The following is a 26544-nucleotide window of genomic DNA, read 5'->3' as shown; positions in this document are numbered from 1 at the left end:
CGCTGCTGTATTTCGCGCAGTCTTATTGCATTATTGGCAATCACCATGTTCACTATATGGGTCTCTTGCTCTGAAGTGAACATTCTGCCTCTGCCCCCAACATCTGGACGTCTAGCAATTCTGTAAAGTAACAATTTCGGTATTTTTGCATGTATGGTACTGTTGTGTTTCTCATTAGAGTATGGCAGTGCTACGAAGTCCTTACCGATTCTCATTTCGAAATGTCCTAATGATACTTGCCACAGTGTAGCGGCTCAGTTTAGGCTGAACCCGTTGGCCAGCTTCCCTCAGGGTCATCCCATGGTTGATGACATGGTCCACTATTGTAGCTCTGATGTCATCAGTTATTCTGTTTCTTACTTTTCTTACCCTTCCTCTTTCTCCTCCTTGTCCTCTTCTTGCTCCTCCTTGTCCTCTTCCTCTAACTTCCTCTAACCCTCTTGCTTCTTCACCTCCACGTCCTCTTCCTCCAACTTCTTCACCTCCACATCCTCTCCCTCGGCCTCCTCTGATTCTCACTCTTCTCACTCTTACTGCTCCTTCCATTGTACTCCACATAGACAGCTTACCTGTGGCCTGTTTATAGTGCTTAGACTGATTGCAAAGTGGACTAATTATCTAAAACAGTTTTCACATGTGACAGTGTGCCAGACAGTTGGCAAAATAGTGTTAATGATAGCCATATGTAGCACTTACGTGGAGTTACATAAAGTACCAATGGATAATTACTAAGGTACTAAGTAATTTGGGCTAGTATCAGAAGACTGAGAACGACTCTTAGAGCTCTGGCACACGAATGGCAGAGAAACCAGACAAACACAGTTGTGTGGCTTTTAAAAATACTTTAGTGATGTTAAGCCTTGTAAAATAAATTTGTAAACAACACAGTATCACAACAGGTTTTAACAGAATGTCAAGTATATAAATTTCCCCCAAAGTAGCAAAAAAAATAGAGTTAAATAAAATTTGTGCACACAAGTAAAAGAATTAGTCTTTAAGTCCAAATGGTACCGGTGGGGCCCGTGACAAACAGGTGTATTCCAATAGCAGAGTGTGTGGGTGATTGTCTGTCCTACCGTACTACTTGTACAGTAGAGGATTGTAGTCCATCAATGTGCAAATGAGTGTGCGTGTATATGTATATCGTCTCCTAGGATCTTGGGTTGGCTCGCCATCCAGTGAACACTGGAACACTCTGGGTTCTGGAATTGCTGACCTGGTCTTTGGATTCGTCCCATATAAAAACCTGACCTATAAACAATGGCCAAATATATGTCACGTACCCTTTAAGGATGACTCTCACAAATTAACCTAAGGTAGTGTCACAGTGCAGTAACTACTATTCAGATCAGCTATCATCAATTCAATCATCATCAACTCAGTCATGTTGTACAACATTAAAATATCAAGTTTCAAAGGCCAAAGTATCAATATCCAAAATTTCACAGTATCAAGGTTCAATACTTATTTGTAACCTGCAGTAACATTAAAGATTATCTACAAGGTTGCAAACATTCAGGAATTATAGTCACCATATGATTCACTTTCATTGTAAACATTAATTACATCCATCAAAATAACTCACTGTACATATATATCTAATCACAAATAAATAAGCATATTACCCCTTTTAAGAAATGGAATAATATGCAAATGCTTATCAGAAATTGAACAAAGTGCAAATAATCAATTTCAATAACACGTAAACACAAGGACTCAGTCCACAAATAGGAGTATTAAAATAGACGTGCTTAATTCCGCTTGTACCATAGGCCTACTAGTACAAGTGGAAATACACTAAAAATTACCTCCAAGTGTTCAATACTGAGTATTGTAAAACAACTGATTGACATCAAAATTTAAACAGGAAGCAGGTTAAAGTCTGCTTACAATTATCTCTCAAAGTTATTTTTAGCTGCTTTAACAATTTACAGCTTTTCACATGTTAATGACTTAGTTAATGATCTAACTAGCATAACAACAGTGCGTTTCAGAGACATCGAACAACTGTACCCACACTCCACACATCACGTGTCTGATTAGCCACATTTAGCTTACCGCCGTCGAGTGGATGCTCAGCATTTACGTGGAGCCACAGCTCAGTAAACCTTCCGGTTTCGCTCTGCCCTTGACAACAACAAGTGCAAATACATAATTTGTGAAAAATATCAGTTTAGATCGTATTTTTTTTTAACTCGTTAGAGGTTACTTTCTCCAGCTTACCGATAACAAAAGTTTTAGTCCGTCTGCTCTGTTCGGCTGTAGAAGCAAGAGACTGAAAACTTGGGAGCTGGTACTAAGGAGGGACAAGAGCTGCCTAGAGCTTCACCGATTGGCTGACATGCGAGGAGTGGAATAAAACAATAGGCTCTCATCAGAGCTCATCAACCCTCTGAGAAAACTTAACCCTTGTTTGACCAGAGCATATCATATATAATCTGCGTTCCTTCTATGTTTAAATAAATATTTTGATCTCATTTCACTTTCATTAACAGGGACAGTAAGAACAGGACAATGAACATTAAATGTTTTAATTTTTCTTCTCTTTTTGTTTGAGATGATTTTAGGAACTGGGTTACACATACATGTGTATAATTTTGCTAGGAGTGTGTTGGAAATTTGGTAATTGAGTGTAAGCAGTGAGTTGTGTTTAAAGTTCTGCAAAAAGAGTGTTGTGCAGTGAATTGTGCCTACAGTTTTGCAAAGTGTGTGCTACAAAATTGCAAACTGAGTGCAAAGCAGTGTTTGTGCTTTTAGTTTTTGCAAACTCAGTGAGTGGTTTTGCTTTAAGTATTAATAATTTTAGGAATTGTGCTATAAGAATCACAGTTAGGGTTAAAGCCATCAGAAAAAACTGTAATAGCATGGTGTCTGTAAAGTTGGTGCTGTTTTCCTAAATGGCATGGATTTTCAACAATTGCTGGACTTACCCATTACAATGCTAAATTTAATGGCACAAAACTAAATTAAAACAGAAGTACACCTTGAAACATGAAACTCAAATGCTAAGCATAAAGAAACCAGATTTGGAGGAACACAGAATTACTACAGTATAAAGACATAGATAGCAAAACATGGAAAGACTGGGGAGATGACAATCAAGACAGAACCCTAAAACAATAATATCACTAAACTGAAAGTCATCATAAAACCAACAAAGTTAATCAGAAATCAAAAACTACACAGTCCTGTCTCCATTCCTCAGATTTCCAGTACAACAGTGAAACATGCCACCTGAAGCTCTCTGCAGTGGTTGGGTGTATTGAGGGTGAGCAGGAGTTGGAGCCAATGAGAACTTCATGGAGTGGTCCAGAAGAAATCACCTTCTTCTGAATGCCAGCAAGACAAAATAGATGGTGTGGAAAAAGCTGTGACTAGGCCCATCAACATCATGGGCGAAGAAACAGTGGACGGGCACCTGGGCGTTTACCTGAATGACAGACTGGACTGGAGGACCAACACAGATGCTAACCCTAACCTCCCAGCACAGGATGAGCAGAATGTACTTTCTAAGGAAGCTCAGGTCCTTTAATGTATTCAGCAAAATGTCAGAGATCTTCTACCAGTCTGCGGTAGTGCCATCTGTTTTGCTGTTGTCTGCTGGGGGATCAGTATCAGTGCCAGAGATGCCGGTTAATGCAATTTGAATTTCTTTCTAAAAACTTCTTACTTTCCTATGTTTTTATCATGGTTGTTGCTGTTTTGTAGACTGTTCTTTTTACTCATGCTGCTGTAACAAACAATTTCCTTGTGGAATCAATAAAGTATCAATCTTCTATCCAATGATTATATAAGAACACAAAACCTTTGGGTCATGATGTAATGGCATGTCAACTAACAATCTCTTGCTCTATTTATGTTGTTGTAATGACAAAGTAACAATGTTATCTTGATCAGGAATGTTTATACACTCCAACATAATATAATCTATTTTCGTATAAATGTCTTTGGTTGATCCTTACAGATGATGTAAATAGGGCTGCTCGATTATGGCAAAAATGATAATCACGATTATTTTCACTGAAATTGAGATCACGATTATTTGACGATATTTATTTAACCCTTTAAGACCTACTATAGAACCAAGTCCACCAGAGCTTATATTATTTTTTTACATGTTGTAGTGCCATTTGTGGGAGCATTTCAAGTTGCTATACATCAATACAACTGTTATAGCCCATATTTTAATAATATGTATGCATTAAGTCCATAGTAATTACATAAATTGCAAAAAGTGCAATAAACTACAAAAAAAATTGAAAATTGCTTTTGTTTTGTTTACATATATTTCTACTTGGAGAAATTTAAGAGGTTTATCCCTCAAAACTTTAAATACAATAAAGTTGCAAAAAATAGTTTCCCACCACAGGAAATTTATTTTGAGTGTCTTCATAGTTTTATTTTGGAGATACAGCAATTTTTATATACTGCAGGAAAAACAAAAAACAATCCTATGATGCAAATTTGCAAAGAAAACAGCATGTGCATCATTTCACTGTGGGAAGTGTTACGAACAGCTGATAGGAACGGCAAAGCCTGTTTCTGGAATATTATGTTTTTGTTCCTGCAAGCGCTTTTTATGCAATTTTTGCAAAGCTATATGTGGAACGAAACCGTGACCGAGGACAAGCTGATGGCATCAGATGTAAGTACAACTCCTCCAGTTTCATATGCAAAACAAATTATTGCGCTAGCTTACACGGTTCAGGTTCTACAGGGATTTAAAAATAGTTACGCAAAACGGAGCGTGCTGCTCTGACCGGCTTTAAAGGGTTAACAATGACTTTAAAAAAATAATATAAAATAGTGTGCAACACCACTGAAGTTTTTTTTTTTTAACTCTCTTTTCAACCAACGGCAGTCACTCTTCTCTCCAAATAACTTCTGCTTAGCTTTCCGAGCTTCCCTCGGGTCCTCTTAATCAGCGGTCTCCAACCTTTTTTGCGCCACGGACCGGTTTATGCCCGACAATATTTTCACGGACCGGCCTTTAAGGTGTCGCGGATAAATGAGGGAGGGGCTAATAATTGGCTCAGTCATTTTTAATGATCGTTGAAAGCCCAGATCGTAATCGTGATTAAAATTCGATTAATTGAGCAGCCCTAGATGTAAATATCAGCACAAGTGAGACTTGCAGGGCCAGCAGACACACAAACCCAGAGCAGCAGTGGATCTTTGGGGGCCAACCCTTGATATGAAACAAACCAGGTAGCAAGAGGAGGTCTCCGTGACACCAGCTCTCTGCCTTGAGCGAGAGTCTACTAAGATGCGAGTGTATATGTGTAGGTGTGTATGTGAAAGTAGCAACTGGAATAAAGTTGTCAAGGTCAGTCGCCCTGCGAGTTTGTCACTGTTACTCGGCTCCTCGTTACACCACAGGCGTCATTAGCCGCCTGATTGGCCTTGAGTTCAGCACCCTGATGAATGTGTTTTGTCGCAAGAAGTCATTATAGCTTGCGGTGGTGATGGCTGACCTGCACACACAGATGTGCACAAAGACACATACACAGAGCTACCAAAGATTTTAATATCCCATTTTAATATAGGAAGCATATAAATATAATTGACCAAGATGACATTAACTAGAAGCATCAGTCTGGCCAGCATTGGATGCAAATTAGAAATCACTGTCTAATGAAGTCTAGATAGAGACACTGAACAGCTTGAGTGCACACATACTATTTTCCCTTGCACATACACTTACATTACACACACACACAAAGCCTTCAGGGGCTACAGTGACATCAGAGTCTGAAACTCAAACTTAGGTGGATGCAGGCAGCGGGTAAACGACACAACTAAAAGCACAGTGAATGGAGGTCAGGGTGGTAGTTGCAACATGTCAGAGTGGACTCCTCAGAGAATGGTAAGTGTCTTTGCTGTGCAAATCTTCACGTTTCACTCCTTACAGAGAAAGATTTTAAAATCTATCTATCTATATAAAAATTCCACTCATTGTACCCAGAGCTGAGCAGGATAAAGAACTAGTCAAATAATTAGACATACCACTGCCAATATAAGAATGAGGCTCCCCACAACCTGGCAGCAGTACATAGTCAGCACAAACACAGGATTTTTTAATTTATTTATGTTTTGCATGGCAGGGTTACTGAAGGTTTTGGTTATGAATCACATAAGAAAAATATGCAATATTGCATCTCACCAGATTTCTTTTGGAATCACATTCATTTCTGCTGTTTTACACAAGTATTCACACAGCCATAAAACTATGCATGAGAAATATATAAAATAGAAATGAGACTTTCGATTACTCTTTATAAATAATAATAAAGTTCCTTTTAACAAAAACAATAATGAAGCATTGAACTAGGCAAGCTAGGATGATTAGGAGCTCTTCCTATCACCAACGTGTGCTTATATGAGAAACTGTGTTTAAAACTGGACGTAGCTTCTGGGATTAAATGTGAATATGCCTTAAACCTTCATCCTTTGTAATAGACAAGAGTGGAAGTTGAAGGAAAAATGGCCCCATAACTCTGTGAGTTTAGCAACTGATGAAATGACGGTCTCAACTGCTTGTTGAAAGTCATATTAAATGTATGATGTTTATTTTGTAAATTATGGCACCCACTGGGATGAGTAGGTGACCATAAACTGCATGTCTGAGAGCGCCTAGGTTTGAGTCTGACACGCGGCCATTTGCTGCATGTTTTTCCTGTCATTCTTCACTGTACCCTTTCAAATAAAGCTGTAAAAAGGCCAGAAATTTTAAAATTATGGCACCAACATCAAAAGGACAATAAAGCAGGGTATCCTCTACCATGTGACTAACAGGTTGCTAGCCAATGAGCATGAAGGATCCCTTGAATTCTAATCTCTCATGATGATCCGTTGATGTGTACAACCACTTTTTAATGACTTATGTGTCGGCACATAAATAGGCAACGACTTCTTCTTCTCCGACACCTTATTCTTTCTTAATGCAAAAGTGAACAAAAGAGTACTGTGAAGCAGATGTGCCTGGAAAATTATTGCTTAAGATAACTTTTAAATAAAAAGAAGATCTGTCTCCTTGCAAGCAAAGGATAAAGAAATGAGTGTAACCATTAACCCATCTGGAGCCCTGGGACATAAAATGTGACGTGCACCCCCCTAGAGGCTTAACTGCATGTCACGTCAACGCAGCCCACAACTACTGTGATTGGTCTGTTCCAGAGGTGGTAATTAACAAAGTACAACTACTTAATTACTGTACTTAAACAGAATTTTAAGGTATCTGTACTTTACTCTACTTACATTTTCCGAACAGGATCATTACTTAAGGTTCATCAATAGTTTATACTCGGCAGTAAGGAGGGCCGTGTGTGCATAAGTTGTGCCTGTGGTCCTCAGCATCTAGCTAGCACTAGAGAAGAGGATGAAACATGAAGGGAATGAGATTTTTTTAAGTGTCAAGTCATTTCAAACGCAGCCCAACTCAACACACAAACTGTTTGTGTGCAGTTTGTCACACAATGTGTTGAATGCTAAAAGTCCAGGTGCTATTAGCGATTACTAACTTTATTGTGTTATTGAAATTTTACATGAAAACACTGGATAGTTTTGTGTAGGATAAACCAGTTAGCTGCAGTACTGTGGTGAGTTCACAGTAAAGCTGTGCTGGGACACAGTGGCTGTGATGCACATGTTAGGTTACAACAAGTGTAGCACAGTTTCATTTGCATTTAAGCTGATAATGCACAGACTCATTCAGTGAATTTCAACTTTATACCAACTGTAAACGGTCTAAATAAAGACCGTATAAACTGTGTAGGGGATGGACATTAGCCAACACAGCTGTGAAACATCTACTGACGTCTCGATGAATTAAGTTGTGTAAAGAGCTGCAGGTCAGCTGATCACATCCTGCACACTAAGAAAATCTACTGAAGCTCACATTAGAAATGAAGGTTGAGTTGTGATTCTTTTCCCCTCACTGAGCCACTACAACCAATATTAGTGTTCTCTCACCTGCTGAATCCCACTGTAACCCCGACTGTTTATTTCACTGTTTAGTTGTGGAGTCAAAGTCACCCTCTACAACGTAGGCAACAGAATTATTTTTTATTATCTTTCACTGTAACAAATTCAAGCTGAGTACATACAGAATTGGAATATAGATTCAAATAATATTATTATTCTCATGTACTGATATTATTTTATTATTATATTAATATAGCACAATGTTCAGTTACTGTTGTACCAAAATGGTTGGTAGAATTGTTTACAATTGGCTACTTTTTACTATCTTACATTTCAGACTTAAGTAAGTTAAGTACATTTCAGACATTTACTTGAAAGAAGTTGTTTCAGTACTTTAACTTTTACTGGAGTATTTTTAAACCAGGTATCTGTACTTCTACTTAAGTAAAGAAAATCTGTACTTTTGCCACCTCTGGTCTGTTCAGTGCTGCTCCTTCTGTCAATTTCTGGCTACTTTTTTGCTGCATATCATGAAATAATCAGAGAGAATAACATACATTCATGTCAGTATTAGGAATAATAATCAATATAAGGGCTCACAGATGTCAGCAAATTCCTGGAGGGGGATTGCTGAATAGACACAAGGGAATGCAGAAAAAGTGGAAAAGCTTGTTGTGATAAATTCTGGCAATTTATTTATCATTGTAGGGTCACACAATAAAAAGTGTGTTGAGGTTACTGTTGTTGTGATTGGCCACTATAGAAATAAAACTGAACTGAACATCAGTGTCATGACTGCATGCAACCACACAATTGAAGTACTTGGGTAATATAAAGCTTCTGTGATCATAATTTAACCAGCTCAAAACTTTGAGCTTCTCTGTAATGCGTGACAGCAGTGAGCTATCCGGTTGTTCAGTGATGACGTGACGAATCCTACTTCCGGGCCTAAAGTAGTCTGCGTTTAATATGGCTTTTGTGTTGTTAACATGTTTAATGTTATGTATTTTCTTCTATTTGATCTCAAAAAGCTCCTAAAACAGTCAGTGATCCCTGTTGACCTCCCTCGGCTTTTATTACCACTAATCATTTATTTAAGCTCAGTTTTTAAAACCTTAGGATGTAACTACAGCCCAGCCCATGCAGCAGTATATGAATGACTAACCTCGTATTGTGGATGGATTATCTCAGTTGTTCTCCTGGCTGAAGTTTGGTCCTTTTACAGCATCCTGCCATGCGATTACATTTGTTCCTGACCACCGAGAACACTCACGTTAACTTTTATCGAGTGGGAAAAAAGTTAGCTTGTTTATATTATGCTAACATAGCTGTGTCGCTAGCGGTCACGTAGCACATCATTATATACCAGCTAGCCAAACTTCAGTAACCCTACAAACGTCACTGCTGTTTAGTTTTCTGTCTTCATTTATGTTGGAAGTGATAACAGAGCTGTACGTTCTAATTTGTTTCCAAAACTCCGCAGTCAGGACATGCTATATTGTATTTAGATAGAAGCTAGCGAGCTAACTTCCTGCTAACTTCTAACTCCGTTAAATGCCATAAATTCCGTTTTCATGGATGCCTGGATGTTAAACTCAGTTGTTACACCTGGTAGAGCAGAACGCTGATCATTTTATTAAAGATGAAAGACTTTAGACAGTTTTTCAACTCTCAGTAATGCCATAGTGATCGTTTGATATATGGACCTGCAGCGGAGTTTAGACCCAGACACGGCTAGTGACGTCAGACTGAACAACCGGATAGTCCGAGTGGTGGCATAGAATCTGTTTTGCATTGTTTGTCATTTTATATGGGGATATGCTATATTAATTATATTTCTGTTCTTTCAAGTTACCTGGCTGTCCTTCCTGGTTTGGGTAAAAGAGAAGGCTGAGGGTGAAGCTGGATTAAATACGGAAGCCAATAAAATGGACTGAACCATCTACTGTGATCATGTGGGGGGTCAGCTGTTATCTCTGTAATTTTCACCTTTGGTGTACAGTGGTCCCTCGCTATAAAGCGGTTCACTTTTCACAGATTTGTGCCATTTTACATGCTGTATTTTTTTAAACAGCTCATTGTGCTCTGCGTCCTGATTGGCTGTAGACCATTTTTAATCAATCTCGTTCTCGTCCCATTTCTCCTGTACGTTACAGAACGCATTCAGCTTGTCAAATTTACATAAATCTTCGATCGCTAGCAGTGTGACTCTGAAGTGCAGTACTGTATGTTTGTAAGTTTTCTCCCCAACAAACAAAACAATGTCAATGAAACGTTTTTCACCATAATAGGCAGCTGCTGTTGGTTTCATTCTATAACACTGGACTTATTTTTCTACGAAGGTTTGAACTTTGAGAGTTTAAACAAGAGAGAAAAGTGTGAAAATGTTCATGTCTGTCTGAGAAAAGTGTATAAAGTGTGTAGTGAGGGGTTTTACAGCTTTAAAACATCTATAATAATTGTAAAAAATTAAGTTGGCTTCTTTCACCTATCGCTGGGTTTTTTTGGAACGTAACTCCTGCGATAAATGAGGGACCACTGTATACAATGGTTTATTCATTTGCTATATAACTGGAGCTGTTTCTCATTTGGGCAGGTGAGTTTGTTGAGTAGAGTTTTGTTAACCTCTTTTATGGACCCACTTGGTTCTTAAAATAGTTTGTTTTTGTCATTTTGAATTTTTGTAATAATTTTGGCCTTTTTGGGGTATAGTAAAACCGGGTTTTTTTTTAAGATTACATCAGTGCCTGTATGTCCTTGGCTCCTTGGTCCCTGGTAATCACCCACTTGTAGGTTACGTCATGGGCTCTGCAAAGAATCACTGCAGAAACATCAGGCCTTGGACCTCACATGGTAAATGGGTATACAGCCTGTCTGTGTATTCAAGTTTGCTTACCTTTGGAACAATTGATTTCTTCATATCCACCAGGTCAGTAATGAACCCCTAAAAGGTGAGGCTTGGTTGCATTTTAGTCACATGCTAAACAAAAGTAGTCACAGAAAGTCAAAGTTAGCTTTAAAAATCAACTCACCTCCAGGGCCCTATTTCAGGAAGCCGGTTTAGAAAACTCAGAGTGAAAAACGATACTCAGGGTTGAGTAACCCCGAACTGTCCAACTCAGAATATTCGGTTTCATAAAGGCTGATAGCAATTAGTTCAATCAACGTGGAGTTGCTTTAACCCCAAGTTAAGCGCGCGCACGAGGATACATAAAGCCCTGATTAGTGGAGCACAGATTAAGCGAGTCACCATGGAGACGGAGGGAAAGAAGGCGCGGTCAATGTATTTTACAGCGCTTGAGGCCGAAATTCTGATGGCAGTATAGGGCTTTGGAGCGTGATGTCACGGGGGTGGGCGATAACATGCAAATTTTGCGGAAAAAAAGTAACACAGCCTCAGCTGCAAAAGAAAGGGAGCATGCATGGCAAAACATAGCCGACAGAGTCAATGCGTGAGTGTTAATTTAAACATTGATCTAGGGATTTCCACCCATTTAACACGTTATTTTATTATATTTTATTTTATTTTTTATTTCATACATTTTATTTTGTGATGTGATGTGAGCGCAGGTGCAACCCAACAGGCCCCAAATGTTCCTGGCAGCAAGTAAAAATGAAATATAAAAATATAGTCCAAACAGGTAAGGTGTAATTGTATTATGAGCCATAGTGCTTGGTCTGTTTGTCCGATGTAAATCAATTGCAGTTAGAGGCTACATTAATTTTCTTTCTGTAAGCACTTATTGAAATTATCTGAGCACATTACAAGTACATATTTGCTTACTCTGTATGCTCATATGCGACCCGTTATAGCCAACAGAAAAAAAGCGGAGGCCTGAAAAACAGGTGGGGGTCCTCCTCCACCACCACTCACAGAGGCTGAGCAGTTGGCTTCCACATTTGTGATAATGTTGGCAGCATCACATATGATCTTCACAGTGCAGAGAACACAAATTAGCATCCATTACTATAATGAAATAATTTGTTAGTTTGAAATGCTACAGGGAACTATGTACCTGTACATTAATGCTGTGGAAAGACTTCCTGTTCACATAGTCTCCTTCATTTACTGAAGGAGCAATGATTGGAATGTGAGTGCCATCTGTACAGCCAATCACGCCTGGGAACCGTGAAAATAAATGTAAAATTTAAGTAGTAGTTCAAATATCACCACATCATGAATTAAGTTTTGTTCATCCTGCTACCTGCAATTTTGTGGCATCCCTCTTTGATAAATCGTGTGGGTCTATGACCGGGGAACACCACAAACGAGTACAGGAGACGTTTCAGTGCAACTGTAACATTCCTGACTGCCCGACAGACGGTAGCCTTGGAAACGTGCTCAGCGTCACCAATATTATACAGAAAGCTCCCGTTTGCAAAAAACCGAAGTGCAATACAAATAATATGTACAGAACTGAGAGCATGTCCGCGATGTGTCACATGCGTAATATATGGCCTGAGGATGTTATTCAAATAAATTATAGATTGTGATGAAAAACGGTAACGTTCACACAGGAAATCATCAGAAAATGATAAAATGTCCGAACGCGCTCTAATCACTCTCTCCCGGCGGAGAGCTCTGCGGAGAATTTGGGCTTCAACATCTACTGGCTCTTCAAGGAAGGAGCACGCCATGTCTGACACTTCCTACAGTCAGGTTTCTGACAAAGAGGCGGAGAACGTCAGGGTTAGTTGAAGTAAACCTGCTAGGGGGCAGGTTAGCTTCACGGAGTGTGTCGTCATAGTAACTCGCTCAGAATTAATCTAAACTCGCTTTGTGAAACCGAAAACCCAGAGTTTTCGTTAACTCAGGGTATACTTACTCAGATTTTGCTCTAAACCGGCTTCCTGAAATAGGGCCCAGGTATTCTGTTCCAGCCTGGTTATCAGATACAGATGAAAACTCCATAAGGAGTAGCCTAACCCTGACAAACCTATTAGGAGATTAAATGCTCTTTGTTGGATTCAGCTGTAAATAAAGTCATCAGTGACTGAGAATTTTCAGGTTCATGCACACTCTTCTGAATGCTTGACAGGCTTCTTGCTCCTAGTTACAGTTGCTAACATTGTTCAGTCGTTTTTCTGTAGGTGCTTAACAAAGGTTTAGTTTAGTGGAATCAACCTGACAACGTTTTTTAGTGTAAGTATTCATGGATTTACCATAGATAAGTCTTGGAAGTAACATATGCATGCACCAACACACAACTTGAAAACATCTATGAACACATAAAAGCAAAGATGATGGTAATTTCTGCCATCTGCATATTCTCTCATTTATTTAACCTCATTTTGTATTGACAATAAATTGCTATTTCCAGACAAAGCCTGGAGGAGAGACGCTAACAAACATCGCAAGGTGTCAAACTGGCAGGGAAAGTGGGTGGTGGTGTTTAAGTGTTCATCAGTGTGTGGAGAATCCAGGCAGAAAGAACAAAGTTGTAAAAAGTGACGGATTACAACCAGAGGAGAGAAATGTCTTGAGGACAAAACAGCAAATCGGGACTTAGCAGATTTGAAGCACAGTTAATCTTTTTGGGGAGTATTCATTTTTTAAAAGGGAAAATGAGTAATGAATTGTTTTAAGAGTGTTCATCTCTCATCATCATCATTTTTCTTTCCTTTTTTAAAGATATGTCTGTTTAAGTTATAACTCAGTATGGGCCTAATATAAAGTGCACATTTTAGCAATAGAACATGAAAATAACCACAATGTGTGCGATACATGACAAAACAACACAACATAAGGCAAATCAAATTAAATGTCATGCATCCCAAAAGGAAAGAACAGGACCGCCTATTCCCAGCGGTGGTGTTACCTGACCCACCTCTTCACTCATCAGTTCAATTCGTTCAAATCAGTGCAGCACATGTGTCCCAGCTGTGGCCCATAATTTAGCTTTCCAGCTTTCAGTTCTCATTTTTCCTGGCTATATTTTGGTTTCAGTGCTGTATTCTCCCAGTAAGACACTGGCAGTTGGGGAGCATGAAGACTTTTAAAACCAGTCACTGAATGCGTGACGACTTACTCTATCCTGCCTGGTCCAGTAAAGAAGTCAGGAGTAAAACAGTTTCTCTTGTAAGGAATATATTTCAAGCTGAAGAGCAAACATGTTCAATGACCTGATAGAAAACTCTCAGAGGTCAAACTTTAACACAAAGTAGTTTTGCTCACTTCACCAATTGGTGCACTTTGTCAGGTTGAATTCAACTGCAGATTGTATATAAGTCTTCGTGTCTCTTTAGAGTTCACTTGCTTGCATTACTCAATGTGTAGAAGCTGTCAGAGTAAACTACAGATTGAAAGATTTTTCTGTGCCTGCCAAAGCTCACAGGGAGGGAAAGGTGACAGGAAATTCAAAGGATATTCAGCTTCTCTCGTTAACAGATTTCTGCGCAAGCCACTTTTTAAAAATCAAGCATATCTAATTAGATGACTCCCTGGCCAATGACTGGGACATGACCATGACATGCTCTATTATACCTGGGTCAACCGGTGCTTTTCAATAGCCTGGGCAGACGTGGGAGGCTGAATAGTAGATGTAAGAGATGAAAAGAAAGATATGTGTCTCCCTCCAGCTACTTCTGGACACTGATTGATATATTTCTTGAGAACACATTCTCCTGTACTCCTGCTAGTTGGAAAGAGGCAGGAGATGAAATGACAAAGGTGAATATTTCAAAATTCACAGTGAGAAGTAGACTCTAAGCAATATACAGAAAGAAAAAGAAAAAAAGAAGAAAAAAAGAAGAAAATACACAGGACGTTTATCCAGATACATGACCAAAAGGAAAAAAAGGGAATTAGAGGAGGATAAATTTGGATGTGTTCAAAAGACAAATTTCAAATGAATCAGTGTTAATTTTGGGCCCTGAGTTTTTTCCTTTTCTTGGACCATTTCTGACAGCACACCAGCAGCATCAGCAGTTCACATCCACTCCTACACATGGACATGCAGGTTGGAGGAACTGGGGATCAAACCACTGATCTCATAATTACTGGACTATTTAAACTACATCCTGAGCTGTGAAAAAACAGTGTCATTAACTATTTTCAGCATATGTACCACCACCACCTATCTTAATTCAACATTTAATCCATTCATTTCAGCTCACACATGAATCAGTTTACCTTATTATGGCATTTAGCTGATATTTATTGCTACCACACAGATAGATATTTCAAATAGCTAAAAAAAAATAGTTAAGCAGATGATTTAACAGAAAAACAATCTGTTAAGAAACTCAAAGAAAACCTGATCCTAACCCTAGACAAGTTTCTGAAAATCAGATGAAAAGCTGATTAAGGGTGATAACCAATTGATAATGGCAAACGTAGTAAAGGCAAGGTGGAACTTTTAATCTGTAGACTACTGGACTACGCCAAGTGCATGATCTACTGGTTTAGAGCACTAGGAAAGCAGTCTAAGCAGAAATGGCCAGCTCTCCTCCAACACCACCACCTCTTGTAATTCCAGGTGAAGAGTGAGGTTTTTCAAGCCAGCTGAGAGACACAACATCCCCGGCATGATCCGGGTCTGCCACTGGGTCTCTTCTCATTAGAGAGTTCATGGCATGTTCAATAGCCATGGATAACAATAGGAATGTGGATGAAATAGTAAATGACTTCAGACTCATGCTCAGCATCCGAATTGCTGTTGATGCTGCATCAAGCCATCTTGCAAACAGAATACTCTGCTCTTCCCCAATTATCTTCAAAACTCTGAGATGCTTTCAGAGTTGCAGAGAAGTCTAAGGGACTTCATTGGGGTAGACAAGATTTGACCCATGTTTCTGAAGGCCCAGAATCATGTGAGGTCTGCAACGTCACACTGAGGTTGGTAAGTAAGTAAGTAAGTAAGTAAACTTCATCTATTAAGCGCTTTTCACAGACAGACAATCACAAAGCGCTGTACACAAATATCAAAAAATATTAAAATAAACAATAAAATCAAATTTTGGTGACAGCGCCTCTGGACTGGCAAAATGAGATGGTGACCTACCTTTATTTTAAGAAGGGGAACAAAAAGAGTGTGCTCCAACCTCACCCTCCATGAATGCCACGGTGCTGGAAAAGAGCAAACTCAAAGGAACTGTGAAAAGAAGGAAGAGTGATATTTTTTTAAAAATGTAAAAAATTATGCATATGATGACAAGCCAGCAACAGCACAGTTGCAATCAAAATCAATCTCCACTTCACTGCGGCTCTCTTCACTTTCAGTAACTACTAAAGTAAGCCGACTACCACCAATGGCATTCAGTTCTCTTACATCGAGAGACTTTGCTCATTCTGCTTTGTGCACTGGTGCACAGCCATGTTGGAACAGGAAGAGGCAAACCAAACTATTCCCACAAAGTTAGGAGCATCAAATTGTCCTAAATGTCTTGGTATTCTGAAGCATGAAGTTTTCCTGTTACTGGAACTAAGGAGCGACCTTGAAAATCAACCCCACACCAAATTCCTCTCTCCACCAAACATTACACTTGGCAAAATGCAGTCAGACAAGTAGCATTCTCCTGGCAACCTCCAAACCCAGACCCGTCCATCAGATGGAGAAACATGATCTGTCACTCCAGAAACCATGTCTCCACTGCTCTAGAGTCCAGTTGCGGCATGATTTACACCACAGCATCTGACACTCTGACTGCACTTGATGATGCAAGGCTTGGATGCAGCTGGCTGGACGTGGAAACCTATTCCATGCAGTGTTCTTGAGCTAATCTGAAGACCACACAAGTTTGGGGGTTTGTAGTGATTGACTCTGCACTGCAGCATCTGCTAACGCCACCCTGTGAGTTTACATGGCCTACCACTTCATGGCTGAATTGCATCTTTGTTATGAAACCACGAACAGCTGGAGTTGTGGCACATGTGGCATCCTATCACAGTACCAAGCTGGAATTCACTGAGCTCCTAAGAATGACCAATTATCTCACAAGTTTTTGTAGAAGCAGTCTGCATGCAGGTGCTTAGGCTGGATACACCTGTGATCATGGAAGTGCTTGAAACATCTGTATCCAATGACTTTTTTTCTTTTACTTTTTTCTCCTAGGTGTTACATCACTTCCACTTTCCCATGCTGTCAAAATCAGTGCTGACATCATTGCTCTATTTGCCCGCCTTTTTCAAAGCAGTCAGCCTCCATCCTGCATACTCTAAACCTCAGTGCTCTTCTGCATCCTCTGTCTCATTTGTGCCTCCTCCCCTTCTCTGCCTCACCCTCGTCACTCAGTGCTCCATCCAAACCTCTAGCCTCCAACAGCGTCTAGACTCTGGGGAGCCCAGTCCTAATTCTTATAATGACTGAGATTACATTCTGGTATGATGGGTCACTGGGCTGTCTTCGCCAGGAAGCTTAAGTGAATACTGGGTTTCTATGTTCAGTTCTTCCAAATGATCTCTCCTTATTGAACAAACACTTGTCTTCTGTCTGCATCTGCTCACCGTATTCGTTCACTATTCAGTTTTCTTTTCTTTTCATTACATTTACGTTTTTATTACCTTGTCATCTTTTTAATGTAAGATTCAGTGAATGCTGCATATCAACACGTTCTCACTCCCAAAGCGTAATATTTTACGCTAGGTGACAAATCGTCGGTATATTAAACTTCCGCGCACTCAACACGTCCCTATATTACAAGATCAGAAAAACGAGGAAACATGAGAACTGTTTGGAATGAATCTACACATGTACGTTCATTTTACTTAAATCGCTTTGGAAAACACTATCTAATGTTATTAAAGTGCTGGTTAGGTTTAGGGTTGGAATACATGGCTGGAACATGTATGACATGGGAGCCTCATTCTACTGGATTTCATCCATAACCAAATGCCAAAATACAGAGAACTGAATATAACAACTGGAAACTAAACTTGGAAACAGAGAACCAAGAGGCTAGAGACTGTGAGACTAACAAGTTACATTTAAACCAGGAGCACGGAGGAAACACACAGCACGGTGTGTGTCGCTTGACTCAACAACAAGCAAGGGAAGACTGAGGACTAAAATACACAGGTGGGATCACGACAGGATGGGGAATCAGGAAGAAACACAGCTGGGACAAATGAGACATAATGAGATGAGGGAAGCCAAAACTAGATACACAGGAAATACGCCACGTTCCCGCAGACACGGACTCAGAGACACGAGCTTAACACTACAATAATACTGACACGGTACAGAGGGAACATAAGGACAGGGATGACTTGACAGGAGACGTGGGACCAGGGCAGGCACAGAGACACAGACTAGACACTGAACAGAGGGAGCACGGGAACCAAAGCCTAAGAACTAAACTCTTAACAAGAGTTAAACTGAAACATAGGATAATACTAATCAAAACAGCACAGCTGATGAATCAGAACATAAGCCAACATACAGAATAATACCCAAACACCAGAAACTCAAAATGCTGGGTCAAAATGACCCAGAACCGTGACAATTGTAGAGGACAAGGGCCCTCCATGATCACATTCCTAGCTTTTAATCTAAGAGCTTAATTTCAAAATCTGTAACGTCAGTGATACTTCAAATCTCCAAGCCCACAAATTCTTTTCTTTTTTCTTTTCCATTTATATTCATTTCCTTTTTTGCAGCTTAATCAGCAATCATAACTGATCCTGAAATGTGATGACTGCCCTGTTCTGAGTTATTATAAAACTTGTGATTAGTAGCAGGGGGTCACTCGGCATCCTGCAATATAAGGGCCGTTGTTAACAAATTTGCACTAGCTCAGCATGTTAGGCAAAAGAGTGTTTGTGTATGTGCATGCATTTCCCTCAGAGGCCACAGTTTGCACACAGCATAGCAGCCATAACAGATGAAGATGGATTAGCATCTCTGTCTGACTGTCTTAGGGAAGCAGAAACTGGATGGAGAAGCCCCAACGCTCACAGCAGAACACACACATACTCCACCCTGCCAAGGCCCCAGATGAAAGGTTCAGCGATTTTTGGCTGGTTATCAAAACCAAGACACAGCAGTTTCCTCTGTTTCCTTCTATCTGTCCTCCTTCTCCTCTGCTGCTGGGACAGGAGGTTGCTGACTCAGCCAAGGAGTTGCCATGGTTCTTTCCTTTGATGATATTTTGTCACAGTGTTACTATGAGGCTGACTGGAGCTATGTCCCAGAGCAGGGAGCTCTGTTCTATCTTTCCCGTCTAGGCTGAACCTGTGACACCATGTTAGTGACTCATCATTAGAAAACACTGTTTATTAGTATTAAAATGCTAAAAAGTAAAATAACGTCATAATTTTGTGACATGACCTACTGGTGACTTAGGTATGTAAAGTAATTGGTTTTAGAAATAACAACACAGCCCGTTCCCAAGACATAAGCTAATGCCCTTGGTGTACTTGGGCAATGGGATATGACATTAGTGACACTGATGTGTCCTTACTGTTGTTCTACTCCCACCCCAACCACACTCTACCTCTAAATCTAATCAATAACTTTTCACTGGGTTAATAAAGCCAGCAAGGGAATGTGAATATTAAAGCTAGTGGAAAAAGAAAACATCTCAGCAAATGGGAGAAAAGACAAACAATAGCAAAAGACAAATGTTCCACTGGAATGCAACCATGGTCTACTGCAGGGGTGGGCAACTCCAGGCCTCGAGTGCCAGCATCCTGCAGGTTTTAAATCTCACCCTGGGTGAATCAAATGATGAGTTCATCACCAGGCCTCTGGAGAACTTCAGGACATGTTGAGGAGGTCAGTTAGCCATTTAAATCAGCTGTGTTGGATTAGGGACACATCTAAAACCTGCAGGACACCAGCCCTCGAGGCCTGGGGTTGCCCAGCCCTGGTCTACTGGCTGGGTGTCAGGTTTACTGCAGGGAACAGCAGGTCCAGTTAAGCCACCTTAACGGAAGCTAGTATTGAACCACCCAGTTTCCAGTTTGTGACATCGAAACATTTAACAAGCTCTTAAACTACAGTGTTAGAGTGGTATATGGGTAAAATAAAACAGCAAAAACATGAATTATACATAAGACAGCCCTATGAGGTCTTTTCAGAACCTTTTCTTATTGTTTTCCAAAGTCTTGGCAAACCTAACCCTTACATATTAGGGCTCAACGCTGAATTAATTCTAGCCAGCAGTGAGGTTTCTGGGTTGTTAAAGACCATAGGAATGGATTTCAGGGAGTATCTGTAAAATGCAGATTTTGAAGGGGGCACTTAATAAAAATAATTAGCGTTATATGTCTGATGATGATTTCATAAAAATGTGTCAGCCCAGCTGATGGATTTGACCTGACCTCATCTCATGGAGGATGTGTTTTGGGTGTCATTCCAGCGCTTTCAGAGATCACTCAGCTTGACAGGTCATTAACTGACTGAGGCAGAGCAACAGCTATCCACCTCTGAAAGGTCAGGAAAAGGTCAGGTTCATACCGTGCCTTATCTGACTGAGAAACACCTCCCACATTCTCTCTTTTATCAACATCCCATTCTCTAAAACATTTACACTTGCTCTCTGCTGCTTCTTAACATCCTCTACACTCGCCCTCTGACAGTGAGTCTCGTATATTGCAAAGTGTCATGAAATGGCTGTGACACAGGCAGAACGTAGGTCCAGATGTGGGTTAAGTTGATCCTTAAACTCCACTTTCATTACTCGTCTATATAGAATGATTTAGGAATTTTGCTTCACAGAGGCAGCAAAGAAACTGTGAAAAGGTTAGAGTTGTTTGTGTAATTGTGCTGTTTCTACCTTATTTATCTAGGTAGAGTAGGGGTGGGATTACAGAGTATACAGAGTCATGTTTATAACAATCCTCACAATAACAACAGGATCAAAATACAAAAAATCCGCTATATTCTAAAAAGCAGGCATAATATACCTATTCAATTATTTAGCTCTTTAACTTTGAGTCTGGTAACTCAGATAAGACAAACAGTTTACTGATAATGTATAGCAAGAGGGAACTGTACTGTGTGTCATTGCATTAATATTTTAACCCTTTTACTTTGTTTAACAGTTTAATCGAGAATGAAATAAGGAGGGCTGCTTTTCCTGAAGCTCTACTTACAATCAAATACAAATTTGAGGCACTGTTTTGACCTTAGTGATCAAAAATAATAAGAATTGCTTTATTCTATTAGACTATATGCAGTGGCGTGTCCAGCGGGCCACCCCTCCAACCAGACTGGCTACCCCGGGTGCCACCCCAAAGCTAAAACAATAAAATTTAATGAAATATCAAATGTACGATTATGTCTTGACAGTGAAGCTCAGATATCCGAGTGTAAGTGAATGCAGCATCAGCTTCTGCACTATGAGCATTGCGTTAGCAAAGGAAGGAGAGCCAAGCACGAAAGACGGCACAGCAAAAAAAAAAAAATTTCGGTGAAAGATAATGAGGAGAGAATAAATGTTCCGGTAAGTAATATTAAGTTTGTTGAGTTTAGTAAACTTCGGTGAAATTAGAATACCAAGAAAAAAATAACACTTAAAGAATTATTGCAATTGTCGAATATTTCAGACAGTAGGCTGCTGGGGGGAGCTAACATAAGAGTTATGAGTTATAAGCAGTGTTGGGACTAACGCGTTATCAAGTAACGCGTTACAGTAACTACGTTATTATTGTGGTAACGAGCACGGTAACTAGTTACTAGGAGAGACCCGAAGCAGCAGCTGGTCCGAGAGTGTCAGGTGAACTGAACTTCAGGTAAGAAGTTATGACCTGCAGTCCATCTGGGTCAGATATGAACCAAGTTTAGGTGGAGTTTATTTTTGTTATGCTGACTTTTTCGTAGTGCGTGCTAGCTAGCATGACGGAGTTTCTATACAGCTATGTTACTGATGTTGAACTTTATTTTGTTCATAAGCTTAATTATTAGAGTTGCCAACCGTCCCGTAAAAAACGGAATCGTCTCGTATTCAGAGAAAATATTACGCGTTTCTTATTGAGGTGAAAAGGAAGACAGTTTGTCCCAGACTTCAGCTACAATGAAAAAGACACAAAGCTGGATTTATTCTGCGTCTTTACGCTGCACAGCTGCCTCTTCTCCTCTCATCCTCTCACCCTCCCTCTCCTGTTTCTACTTCAATCATGAAACTGATCAATGATCAGCTGATCAGCTTTTCTCTCTTGTTTATTTATCTCCCACTTTGCGCCAGAAAGAGGAAACCAGCGGATGTCGCGTTAAACAACAGCAGCACTTTTAAACTTGATCAGCTGTTGTTAGAATTTATTTAATATTAATTTCTAGTATCAGCTGATGTTTGCTGGAGCCACAGCTGTAAACCTGCTGGTCATGATATCGGTTTGGTTGTGTGGTGAGAGGGAAACATGAAGATGAAACCAGGAGATGTCCTTACTGAATCATCAGAGCTGAACAGGTGATGGAGAAACATGTTTACCTTTTAGGTGACATGAATGAGTTGAAGGGAAGTTATGAACTGTTTCTGAGAGACAAATAACACCAGGATCCTTTTCTAAGTAGCTGACAGCTGGTAACTGTGCAGGGGCGGGTCTAGCAAAGTGTTGCCCGGGTCCATGTAGGGCATTAAAAGGGAAAGGGGGGCACAAAGAAATACTTTCTTATTCTCATTTAAAATGTCTCACTTTAAAAAAAAATAATTATCTGAGTCAACAAACAATTCATAGATTGATGCATATATACCATCAGAACAGTGTACATCACTGTCACAACAGTGTTTATTTTCATTCAAAGGCTTTATGATTTTTCCTATAATGGTGGGCCGGTCTCTAGTCAAAATGCCCGGGACGATTTTTTTGTCCCAGTCCAGCTCTGTATGCAGCTCATCTGCAGTCTGGTGTTACCTAAATCTTCCTATTCAGAAAGCAGAATTTTCGAGTTGTGAGTACAATCGAAAGCACCACGACTGCAGTTTTTGTGTTGGATGTAAAAAGCAGGCTAGGATAGAATCAGGTGTGGGATTTCTCTCATGGAAATGTGCACATTATTTTTTCCTTTCTATTGGTAGGTGGCACAATGCACTTGTGGCAAGTAGAAGACTGGCAATCTTGCTGGGTATCCAGTTACGGAAGCAACACATTAACAAGAGAATTCTGAGTAAAACCAAAGTTACTTTCCCTAGTAACTAGTTACTCTGAAAGTAACGAGTAACTGAAGTAACTGAGTTACTTTTGATAGAAGTAACTAGTAATGTAACTAAGTTACTAATTTAAAGTAACTTACCCAACACTGGTTATAAGCAGTGTTGGTCAAGTTACTTGAAAAAGTAATCAGTAACTAATTACTGATTACTTCCCCAAAAAAGTAATCCCGTTACTTTACTGATTACTTATTTTCAAAAGTAATTAATCATTTAGTTACTTAGTTACTTTTAAAAAACACAACTTACAACCTGAATAGGTGATAAAGCAATAAATCTTTCAGCCCAATTCTACTTTTTCTGCATAATCCATCATACAAAATGTAATCAAATGGAAAAGTCTCCTTTTTTTAAACTTGTTTTATTAGTTTTAATCTTTTAACTTTATGCATCAAGCAAAAATGTAATTATATGCAACATTCTCTGACTTGAAGAAATTAGTTTAACATTTAAACCTATTTTCTGCACATCAAGCACATAAAATAAAATATTTTGTTTGTGTTTACACAAAAGTCTTTCAAATAGATGCAAGTAAAACACAGCAGAAAATAAATAAAATCAAAGACTACCAGTCCTGTTGCTCTATTTTCACCTGTAAAGCAGGAGTGGCGTAGGCGGAGGTTTGCCCTGGTGCAGGTGTGCCGCGGTCAGTGGAAGAATCCGCGAGTTTCTCTGTGATTTTCCCATTACGTGGTAGCACACTCGGTGCTTGCTTGGAAGTTTAGAGGGTTTTTTTTCGCTGTAAAAAGAAGTTTTCTTCCCACGCACAACAGACACTAATGTTTTTGTCACTTTTTATGGAATCAAACTCAAAGTAAGGTCAATACTTCCACGCTTTAAACGCTGCACGCTCATACTCTCTCCCACAATCGATATGTGATCCATTGTTAATCTGCACACAGCTGTTGTCACTAACGTCGCACTCGCTTACGTCACTGTCGTGAGACATTCTCGCAAAAAAAAATCACGGTTTTAGTAACGCAGTAACGCAGCGTTCCTACGGAAAAGTAACGGTAATCTAATTACTGTTTTTGCAATAGTAATCCCTTACTTTACTCGTTACTTGAAAAAAGTAATCAGATTACAGTAACACGTTATTGCCCATCTCTGGTTATAAGATATAATCCAAGTCGTAACATTGCTGTGTGGAGCTGCAGATTTGGTTGCAGGTTAATACTGGCAGTGTCACCATGCCAGCTGACTGTACTTCATCATCAGCCAGTGTTGTTCTTTATACATCAATATTACTAAAGTTTACCATAACGCAGCACTTACACTACACTGTGCGGTTTAGCTAATTTCTCTCATTACTTATCCTATCTGCCAGCTCCATGTTATGAATAGAGTGTAAATCACCCCTGTGCCATGTTCAGTGCAGGGATGTGCAGTTCTGGATCTCAAGGCTCCTGTCCTCCCGGTTTCAGATGTTTCCATACGTCAACACAGCTGATTTAAAGAATCATTTACAGACTTCTGCACAACTAGGTGTTTGGGGATTATTTGATTTGAATTGGCTCTGTTGGTATAGGTAACATCTAAAACGTGCATGATAGGGGTCCATGAGGGCCAGAATTTGACATCCCTGACTTCTAGTCAAGGTCATACATCAGGAAAGTTGTTGTTTGTGACATAGGTTTTTGCTTTATTACTTCAGGGCCAACCAGTAGAGATAAAAGAATAGGAAGAATGAAAAGATGGCACTGTTGTCATGTCCCACCCGAATTGATTTCCAAATACGTCATCAACGTGTGACAGTGGGAGAGTGTAACGTCATTGACCTCACCGGAGTTTTACCACGGTTCAGATTCCTAAAGTAAGTTTAACTTTTTCTCCCTTTTGTCCATATTTTTACCACAGTTGTGTTATATTACGTTGCGGTTATGTTGTGAAACTTACATATCAGAGAAGGAAAGCTAGTTTTGTACGAAACCAAATCAGCACTATTTTTGTCTGGCTAAGTCATTCTAGCTAGCGACAGTGGTGGTGAAATGTCATTTAAATTTAAACTGTTTAGCAATTGTTTTGTATACGTTTCAGCAAATGGACAAGCTGAAAGCTTACGAGCAGCTGAAAAAAGACCTTGAAAATGGTAATCAAACACTTTATTAAATGTTTTTGTAATGCTTGCAAGTTCATTTTTTAACTGCAAAGAACCCTGACAATATCGTGCTTTAATGATTTAACATTGTTTGGTATTCCTGTTTACTTCTCTTAATTAATATGCATGTTAAAAGACGTATATATTTATTACTTTCTGATATTGTCGGAGTGCCTGATTTAAAAAAAAAATTGACAAAAGATGGATTTCTCACAAAATTAAAAGACTTTATTGCAATTGAAAAGTTAGATAGTCATGTAGGATCTGGCTCCTACAGTCAATCTGTAACTCCTTACCCTTTTAAAATTTAATTTGAAGGTGAGATTACCCAAAAAGGCTTTGATAACAATGTAAAAAAGCTCCTGACAGCAGAAAAATCAGGTAGGTTTTGATACTTTTGAACAACATGTAAAATAATCTCCTTTATTTAACATGATATGCTTAGCAGGTTATGATTGACTAACCGCTTTTGTAGAGTCTAAACTCAGAGCCCACTGACTCAGAGACTTATTCCCGTGAAGGAAAAAATAAGGCAACAACGATCGATCGATTTACTTGCGCAAGGGAGGCTTCGTCGGTATCTCGGGAACACACTTCGAATCCTATCACAAATGACCCCGACTCCGGCTTCCGCTCGCTGCCTTTTCTTGAAAAAACTGTTACAATAAACAATAGTTTACAATAGTTTACACAAACACCTCCCCTCGTAAAACCCCGCTTGGTTACAAAGACAAGGCACTGTATGTGTGTGTGCACGTGTAAGCACATGTGCAAGAATGTGTGTGTGTGTGTGTGTGTGTGTGTGTGTGTGTGTGTGTGTGTGTGTGTGTCTCTGTGTGCGTGACTTCCTGATCACATCTGTTTCTAACAACATCCTTGGTCATAAAGGGGGTAATCTCCCCCACACCCAATATATGGTTCAATTCCTGTTTTGGTTCACCATAAACAACACAGTGAAGCCATAAAAAGGGCAGGAAGCTTACCAAACATCAAACAAACCTTCACAAGGGTTGTGCTTGTGATAAAACACTACAGCCTCCCCCCAGAACCTCGAGAAGCTGGGGAGGGGGACAAAGGAATTCCTTTGATCACAGAGTTTGAAACAATGTAGAGATGGTATGGCAACAGCACCGCCTACAACCGCAAAGCTCTCCAGCGAGTAGTGCGGTGCTCTGAATGGATAATTGGAGGTGAGCTTCCCTCCCTCCAAGACATCTACAGGAAGCGCTGCCTGAGGAAAGCGGGGAGGATTATCAAGGACTCCAGTCACCCCAGCCATAAACTGTTCAGACTACTTCCATCAGGAAGGAGGTTCTGCAGCATCCGGTCCCGTACCAGCAGACTGAGAGACAGCTTCTTCCATCAGGCCATCAGACTGCTGAACACTTCATAGACACCTCACCTCCACTACTGGAACTTCAACATTATGCACT

General features: G+C 39.8%; 1 long non-coding RNA gene across 1 annotated transcript; it reads right to left on the bottom strand.

Annotated features, from left to right (window-relative positions):
• Window positions 1-379: 379 nt before the first annotated feature.
• Window positions 380-2427, bottom strand: LOC308398071. Its single transcript, XR_013971896.1, has 3 exons — window positions 2224-2427; window positions 2059-2127; window positions 380-1251 (listed from the first exon to the last, which is right to left on the bottom strand). It is a non-coding gene; the product is annotated as an uncharacterized lncRNA (long non-coding RNA).
• Between the last annotated feature and the right edge of the window lie 24117 nt (window positions 2428-26544).

The sequence above is a fragment of the Rhamphochromis sp. 'chilingali' genome (genome assembly GCF_963969265.1).
Source record: "Rhamphochromis sp. 'chilingali' genome assembly, chromosome: 6".
Lineage (NCBI taxonomy): Eukaryota > Metazoa > Chordata > Actinopteri > Cichliformes > Cichlidae > Rhamphochromis > Rhamphochromis sp. 'chilingali'.
The sequence above is the reverse complement of the archived record's forward strand: the minus strand, read 5'-3'. Positions and strand labels throughout refer to the sequence as shown.